At 33.5% G+C, this 9433-nt stretch overlaps 1 pseudogene; it reads left to right on the top strand.

Annotated features, from left to right (window-relative positions):
- The first annotated feature begins 8035 nt into the window (after positions 1-8035).
- Positions 8036-8722, top strand: LOC122903586 (annotated as a pseudogene).
- Positions 8723-9433: the final 711 nt, after the last annotated feature.

The raw sequence follows: 9433 nt of genomic DNA on the forward strand, positions 1-9433 counted from the left end.
TTTATTTATGTATTTACCTATGTTGTACTTGATTCCATGGAAAACTGGAGACAGTTAGTGGCTCCCATAAATGCCAAACCAGTCTATGGCCATATCACCCTGAATGCGCCCAATCTCATCTGATCTCAGAAGCTAAGCAGGGTTGGGCCTGGTATGTACTTGGATGGGGGATCTAGATACACCAAACCACAGAAAGAGTTGAGGGTAACCTAAAATACCATGAGGAAAGAATGTACTGAAACACAAGTTCATGTAATATAGCACAACAGCACAGAGTTGGTCTGTAGTGGGGAAGTAAATTAGTTTGTACTGGTCATTTTGAGCAAAAATACTTGGAAAGTGGAAGGTAACCAAGCAGAGCTCCAAGTAGGCATCAAGTCTTAGAATAACAGGTTCACTCTGTCAATGAGTTCTATTATACTCAGATTAAAATGATAGGTCTAGCCTTTGAAATAAAATTATCGACAGACACATTACTTTCCCAAGTGTTGTATTTAACATGACATTATTAAACCACTTTTTACAAAGAGTTCTATTTATTTTCTTTGCTCTTCTTTTGGGTTAAATCTAATTATATTGTCATTAATGGAGAGTTCATACATAAATATCATACTTATAAGAAGTTAAATGTTAACTAATCAAATAAACAACCTAGCTAACAACCATGAAACTAATAGGTTTAAATCATCAAAACTAGAAGTGTGAACAACTCAAGCCATGTGACATGCTGGATGGTGAAACACTAAAGGTATTACACTCAAGCAGAAAAGTTTACAAGGGGACATGGTAATTGCCCTCACATATTTGAAATGATTTAGTTAGAAGCTTGGATTATGTGCTTTATATGACCCCAGAGAGTGAAATAAGTTTGTGGTTGGAAGTTATAGATTGATTTGCTATAATAAAATATATAGAAGACTTTTTTAAGAAAATGGTCTCCAGAAATGAAATGACTTGCCTCAGATATTCATGTTCACATTTCTAAAAGCTCAAGAAAAGCTGAATGACCCCTTTTCTGAGTGTTGTCGAGGAAACGCATTCCAACCTCATCCAAGAAACTCCACCGCTCACCAGTGGGAACATTTAAAATGCATTATATTCCTTTTGAGCTTCTTATTCATGGTAAAATTGTAAAAATACCACATATCCTGCAGGGTCATTGTGAGGAATACGTATGATTAAACAATCAGAATGTGCCTAATGCATAATGGGCACTTGACAAATACTAGTGGAATGTTAATCTGAAAGATTCAGTTGGATTTATTATGCCAGGCATCAGTTAGAAGATAGCTGGAGGAAGGAAGCAGTCAGGTTTAAAAATATCTATTAAAACATTTGCAGATAAAGAAGTCTGTAGAGGCCTTTTTAATGTAAGCCTTTTTTATCTTTCATCAAGCTTTATAGTTTTCATATACATACATACACTAGCAGAGACTTTTTTTCCGCTAGTCTCAGTAGAAATCAAGAGCAGAAATAGTATAGTCTTAATAAGTGTTAAGTTCACCACATGCAGAGACAACAATTAACAGTTAATAAAATAAGGTAGTAGTTTATTTCTCTCTTAGATAAAGGAAATGCCTATGAGACAGTTCATTAGTCTTGTTCATCAGGGTCCTGAGCTCCTTCTGTTCTAAGCACCTTTAGTGTACTGTCTCATGGTTCAAGATAAGTGCTCATTTTTCAGGTATAAACGTTGCGTTTTAGTCAATAAGAAGGAAAAAGAGATCTAAGAATTAGATATTTTAGAAGTTGCACATAATGCTTCCAATTACATCTCTGCCAAAACTTGGTCGTTGGCTATATTTATCCTCAAGTGATCCTGAAAAATAAAATATTTTATCTGGTGGGCAAAATGCCCACTTAGAAATTGAGGTTCCTATTGGAATGAAGGGGGCAAAGAATACTGACATAGCACTTCTGCCACAGGTGACTACACTCAAATATAGACTTTTCTTTAGGAAGTAACTTTGGACTTGTTTCAACACCTGAATAAATATAGTCTTAAATTCCCAGCATTTTATTTCATAAAGTAATGGCTAAAATTATTTTTCCCTGAGAAGCTTTCAAACCAGGAGTGGTCAGTAATCCAAAGAGACACTCAAAAATGTCAAAAGATTCTCAGTTTATCTGATGTTCAGAAATATGATTTCTACCATACGCACCAAGATGAACTAGCCTCAAATATCACACTCTCACCTTGAAAACCAAATTAATTGACTTGTCACATGAAGTGATGAGACATAAATTATTTGGGGTTTTGAAAACTATCTGTTAATAATAATTATGTTAGTTTTAAAATGAGAAGATATTTTTCCCTAGCAATATGTAATAAATAGGATCAAATATTTATATGTAGTCCATTCTTTATTTTTTTGCAAAACCATGTCATTGATTTACAGAAGATATTTCTTTTTATTTATTTGGTTGGACAATAGTTCATTTCAAAATGATTTCAATGAAAGTCGTTAAACTGTAGTAGAGGAAAAATAATTTCCCTCTACCCCTTTAATTTCTCAACTGGGAATCTTGTAACATAAGACAGATTGACAAGAGAAAAACAAACAGAATTTTATTAATATGTGTATTTCATGTATTCATGGGAAATACTCAAGAGAAAATGAAAATGGTCAGAGGTACTGTAGAATTCAGCCTTAAATACTGTCTTCAACAAAAGAAAGAAGAGTGTGGGGGAGACCAGTTTGGGGGGTAACCCGGAAAGGCATGGTAAACAAGAGTAAGATTCATTATGCAAATTTCAAGTTGGTGTCTTCTCCACCAATAAGAATTTATTGTGATTTATTCATTCTTTTCTGCCTGATACAGAGAGGGAGACATCCTTACTAATGGAGATTTCCTTTTATAAATGGAAATTTCCCTTACAAATAATTTCTACTCTATTCTCAGAGATTCTTTTGTGAATTCTTTCTCAAAATAATCAACTCAAAATAATCCTCATGCCAAAGAGACATATTTTGAGGATGGCGTGTTCTGCCACCCTTCACTCACATGAACAATGACCTGAAATATAGGATTGTTTTAAAAGGCTCAAGATAGCCATTTTCTCTATTTGGTTGATACTTTTTCTTCCCTAGGGTGACTCTTCTGCTAGTATTTAAGTTGCAATTTACTTATATCCATGATTATCAAGAAAAAATAAAAAATAAATGTTAGTTTCTCTCTTCCAAAAGTAATGATTATGTGGAAAAAGAAAACATTTTAGTGTAACTGTTTTTTTAAAATTAACATTTTCAGGGACACCTGGATGGCTCAGTTGGTTGGGTGTCAGACTCTAGATTTTGGCTGGGGTCATGGTCTCAAGCTGGTGAGATCAAGCCTGGTGTTGGACTATGCATCCAGGGCAGAGTCTGCTTCTCCCTCTCCCTCTGCTCCACCCCTTGATCACATTCTCTGTCTCTCTCTCTATCATATTCATATATATATATATATATATATATATATATATACACACACATATATATGTATTTAATTTTAAAGATTATATTTACACACAAATATAAGCTTTAAAAATTAACATTTTCAGTTAAGGGATTTTTAAAATAATTTACTATAATTTAGAAGACATCAGTCATCTAAAAGTTTGTTAATAGATGGGATTGGGAGGGAGACAAACCATAAGTGACTCTTAATCTCACAAAACAAACTGAGGGTTGCTGGGGGGAAGGGGGTTGGGAGAAGGGGGGTGGGGTTATGGACATTGGGGAGGGTATGTGCTATGGTGAGTGCTGTGAAGTGTGTAAACCTGGCAATTCACATACCTGTACCCTGGGGCTTAAAAATATATGTTTATAAAAAATAAAAAATTTTAAAAATAAATAAAAATATAAAAGTTTATTAATGAAGAAGCCATCGTCTTGATTTTTTTCTTTATATTTTATTCAGTTCATGAATTATTTTTCAAAATAAATGTATACTATAGTTTAAATTCTCCTGTCCAGTACATTTTAAGAAATATTTATAAAATATTAAAATATCTTATTTAAAATTTAAAAAAAAACATTTAACGTCATTCAAACTAACAAGGTAAATCTGACTTTGAAAACCAACCTTCCCATACAGTGCTAAAAAGAAATGAGCTATCAGACCATGAAAAGACTTGGAGGAGTCTTAAATGCATGTTACTCAGTGAAAGAAGACAACCTGAAAAGGCTATATATGGTATAAGCACAACACAGGACATTCTGGAAAAGGCAAAATTATAGAAACAGTAAAAAGATCAGTGATTGACAGGGGTCGAGGGCCAGAAGAGAGGAGTAGAGAAAGCAGTGAGTATTTTTAGGGCAGAAAAAAGACTATAAAAATGGATGCATGGATGCATGTTGTTATCCATTTGTCTAACTCCACAGAATATACAACAGCAAGCATGAACTATAATGTAAACTCTAGACTTTGGGTGATATTGATGTGTCAGTGAAGGTTCAGCAGCAGTGACATATGTACCACTCTGGTACCAGACGTTGCTAATGAGACAGGCTATGCATGTGTGAGGGTGGGGTGTACATGGAAAATCTCTGCATCTTCTCTGCAATTTTGGTAGAAAAAGTAAAAAAATAAAATCTTAATTTTAAAAAAGTCCACATTGATGCCCAGTAATTTAGAGTTTTCTGCCCAATTTTCTCCTTTATTACATATCTATTTCAATTTATTTGGAATAGAAATTTTCATAGTGTAGCAAGATAACTTCAGAGAAGCTAGAAACATTCATTATCTGAGATATGAAAATGTCTGAGGACAAAAATATATTTTAATGCTTTAGAAACATGCTTAACATAAACGGATGTTAAATCTGCATTGAACTCAGTGGTATTAGCAAATGATAAACCTCTAAAATTAACTATATTGTCATCTGCTTAAAATGTGGAACTTCTAAGCTCTCAAAGTTTTCATTCTTTGACTTTAATGTAATACAGTGAGAACTTCATTATAATGTAATGTTCAAAACATTACTGAGATACAAAAATTATCCCCAAGTTAAAAAATGCAGTTTGCTGTTAAGCTGACATTACAGTTTATAAACAATTTCAGATGGGAGTTCTTGAAGTTTTTAACGGTATCCATCTTCAACACAGCTCCTGTTTATCTCACTGAAACTGTATTATGTTTCAAAATCTAAAATTAACCAATTGAAAACATTTACAATTAACAACATAAATACTTTTCCTTAAACAGAATCTCATTATCTCTCAGGAAGACTTCAATAATAGCTCCTAATGGATTTCCTAACTAGGGAACTCACAACAAAAAGTACACTAATGGGACAAAATTTTGCAACATTTTAAGGTAATTTTTATCTGAATATGCCAAATTAGTCAAGACAATTTTATTTGCGTGTCTACTGTTGAAAAAGAAGGTTTTTTTGTTTGTTTGTTTGTTTGTTTGTTTTCTGTATACATCTACCACAATGAAATTCTAAGCAGGGAAAATAACAATCACCATTATTTATTGAGCACCTACTGAATTCTGCTTTCAGTTTTAATCACTTTGCTACATTATCTCACCTCATCCTTACATTATTATAAGAAAGCCACTGCTCTTTTGAAACAGAATTTCTACAGAAGCTCTTAAACTGGCCTGAACTTTCTTTGCTAATAATTAATGGCCAACCATCATGATTTGAAGCCAAATATATGATTCCAATTTTTTTTAAAGATTTTATTTATTTATTTGACAAACAGAAGTCACAGGTAGGCAGAGAGGCAGGCAGAGAGAGAGGAGAAAACAGGCTCCCTGCTGAGCAGAGAGCCTGATGCAGGATTCGATCCCAGGACCCTGAGATGATGACCTGAGCCGAAGACAAAGGCTTAACCCACTGAGCCACCCAGGCACCCCACCAAATGGTCTTTTTTTTAAACCATTATACTCTACTGCTTTACAGCTATTTTTGAAAAATATAAATATGAAAAACTAATATAAAAACTTTAAAATCATTGAAATATATTTGCATATTTTGTTTTGTTAAAAAGACCCTTTGTCTTTAGTTATATATTTAATATTTCTAACCATCAGGGACTTATAAGGTATAGGTGAAATGGAAATAAATTCAAACTTGTTTCCCTTTACGTGACTAAGCTTCACATGCATAAGAGAGGATGGATGCTTACACAAAAGAAGAAGGTCTTGAAAATATATGAAACAAAATTAAGATGATATAAATCTTGTGTGAATGATCAGAATTGTTCTCACTGCAACATAGCTTCCTCTGACAGATACATCATGCACCAATCCTACACCAGAGAATACCATACCATATGTTTTTCTTCAAATATTGGAATATTGTAAAAACTGCTCAGATTTTACAGATTTGCCACTTCTAATGGAGACTGGAGTGGATTTACGATCCCCTGGGGTCTCACCAAACATTTTTGTTAATTTTGGCCCTCACCTTTTTAAGCTTATGACAAGAGGTTGTACTTCTTTCTTTTGATTAAGTTTGAGATGACTTTCCCATCTATTTTTATTAATTTGGAAGGAAATTGGGTAAAAATGATCCTGTGCTTTGCTTTTATTTTACCACCCTTTACTAAGCAGTGTGCTGATAGCATTTTAAACATAATTTACGGAGAAGAATTTGTGTCATATGTGACTACCAAAAGCGGGAAGGGAAAGCCGTAGCCCAGCTAAGATCCCATTTCTGCATTTTCAGCTGTATCAAAGCAGTTTTATTTACCCGATTGAACATTATCCTGGGAGAAAGAGGGTTTGGGTTCCTGTTAGTCTGCTGTTAATTGGTATGCATCCTATAATTAGAGAGTCAATTTTTTGGATAATAAATTTCTCATAATTTTATAATTTTTATAATTCTAATTATATTTTAATAATTTTATTATTTTGTAATTCTAAATAAATAAATTAAACATTTAATTATTTTCATACTTTTATAATTATATCATAGTTTTATAATTATATATAATAGAGGTTCATAGTTGATCTATAAGTTATCCTCATTTGGAAGTCATATTAATTTATTTTTTCTCATATTTCAGAACAAAATAGATACTTAGTTTACTCTTCTTTATAGTTTGAGTTTCATTTCTATTCAATAAATACATACATGTTGATCACTGATCTCTTTACTAGGCATTATGCAGAAAACAAAGACAAGGAATTAGAGTTACTGAGGAAAGCGAAGAGAAGAATAAGACAAGTGTTTTAATAACTAAGTTGCAGGATAGAATATGGTAAGTATCATAAAGTATGTATTTACAAAAGGCATATGGAGGTTCAGTGATCTAAAGATCATTATTCCATTTTTTTCTCACAGAAATGATATTTGAGGTAAGTCTTAAAGGAAGAGATCAAGATTTGAGGAAGAAGAGAAGCCGATAAACAGAAAAAGTAAACTTGGTTTATGGATGTTTGGAAAATATTAATTAGTCCTCTGTTCTACACTCAAGGAATACTCTGAAAGTTTATATGAGATAAAGCCAGAAGCCTTCATATTTTTTTGAATGACATAGTTTGACTTAAATTTTAGAAAGATCAATGTGACACCACAATGGACACTGAACTGAGAAAGGGAGGGGTGGGAAAGTGGAATGTCAGCCAAGAGGAATGATCTGAGTCAAGGAAAGAAATAAGGAAAACATGAATTAGGATTGGTTTGGTGCAACTCCAAGGAGCAGAGGACAAAATTGAAGAAATCCACCAGAAAGTGCAAAAACACAAAAGATGAAGAAAATTTTAAGTAAAATAAATAATAAACAAATAGAGGATCAGCCTGGGGTTCAAAATTTCCAAAACATGAGTTACAGAAAGAGAAAATGGAAGGGAGAAAATTGACATAGAACTACTTCATGAAATCTCATCAAGCTTAAGAATGTGGAATCTCAGAATGAAAAGTGTCTACCAAAAAGGCTACAAAATGAATGAAAAGAGACTCACAATTAGGTAACAATATAACTTGATTTTAGAATCTCTGAAATAAAATAAAGATTGGCCTTAAGAAGGTGAAGAGGGGATTTCGGTTTTTGCAGGACCAGCATGGGCCTCAGGCTATTGGAACATCGTAACCCAAAACATGGATATCAGACCAAATCCTACAATTGATATCGACAATATGAGTGACAAAATTTAAAAAGAAGAATTAAAAAGCTCCCTATATTCCCTGTTTTCTCAATGTGATCACGTGGTAGATATTGTAGCTTTAAAGACAGTGAAGATGAGGGGACAAGCCTTTGTTATTTTTAAGGAACTGGGCTCACCCACAAATGCCTTCAAACAGTTACAAGGATTTCCATTTTATGGTAAACAAATGCAAATCCAGGATGCAAAAAGAGATTCTGTTATAATATCTAAAATCTGTATTACTTTTGCTGACAAAGTGGAAGGAAAAGAGAAGCGCAAAAACTGAAGAACTCTTTACAACAATTTCACACAAAAAGCCTGGTGGTCTGTGAATACCAAATGCAGCAAATACCCAAGGAGATTCAACACCAAATCCTCAGATCCCTGATTACCCTCCACACTGCACTTTATTCCTTTATTGTTTCTCAGAAGAGACTAATGGGATGATGTGATCCATGCTGTTTAATCAGTTTCCTGGTTTCAAGGAAGGATGTTTGGTACCTAGAGGCTTGGCATTGCTTTCATGGAATTTGCAAATGACAGACAGGCTGGAGTTGCTGGGATGCTTTACAAAGATTTGAAAATCACACCATCCCATGCCATGAAGATCACCTATGCCAAGAAATTACACACGAGATAGTGATCTTTATGGGACTTGGTGTTTTTTATAGTGTTTGTTTTGGTAACATTTGGTCCGGGTCATTTTACTAGTGGGTGTGAGGGGGAGTGAAGGTTAAATATTTGTGAATGATTTTAAAACAATACCTAGCCTTTGTTTTGCAGTAGTGAACTATGAGATATAAAGACCTTAATTTTGTTCAATAAACTTTGATTTGTATTCTAAAAAAAAGAAAGAAAGAAAGAAAAAGAAAAGAAAGAAAGTGAAGAGGAGAAATGGGTAACCAATAAAGTATCAGAATACAAAATTCACATGGGTGTTATGTCCAAATCACTGTTACGTATAGCAATGACATAATGCCTTTAAGGTTGTAAGGGAAAATAATCTCAAATTAGAATTTCCCATTCAGACTACTAGTCAATTGTGAAGGATGAATAATGATGTTTTCTCATATGTAAGTCCTCAAAAAGTCTCTCTTCGATCCATTACCAGTAAAAAGTAACTGGAAGATTTACTACAGTCAAAATAATTAATTCACTACAGTTAAAGTAACGAACTGACAATAGTTAAAATAATTAACCTAAGGAAGACATAGCACAAAAAGCACAGAATCCAATACAAAAGAAACACAAAGGAAACTAACAGAAACATGGCGAAGGCAAAAACCTAAGACAACCATTGCTAAACTGTTGTCCTAGAAGATAAACAATCCAGACAGGAGTTGGAGGGTGG

Source organism: Neovison vison, chromosome 3, assembly GCF_020171115.1.
Source record: "Neovison vison isolate M4711 chromosome 3, ASM_NN_V1, whole genome shotgun sequence".
NCBI lineage: Eukaryota > Metazoa > Chordata > Mammalia > Carnivora > Mustelidae > Neogale > Neogale vison.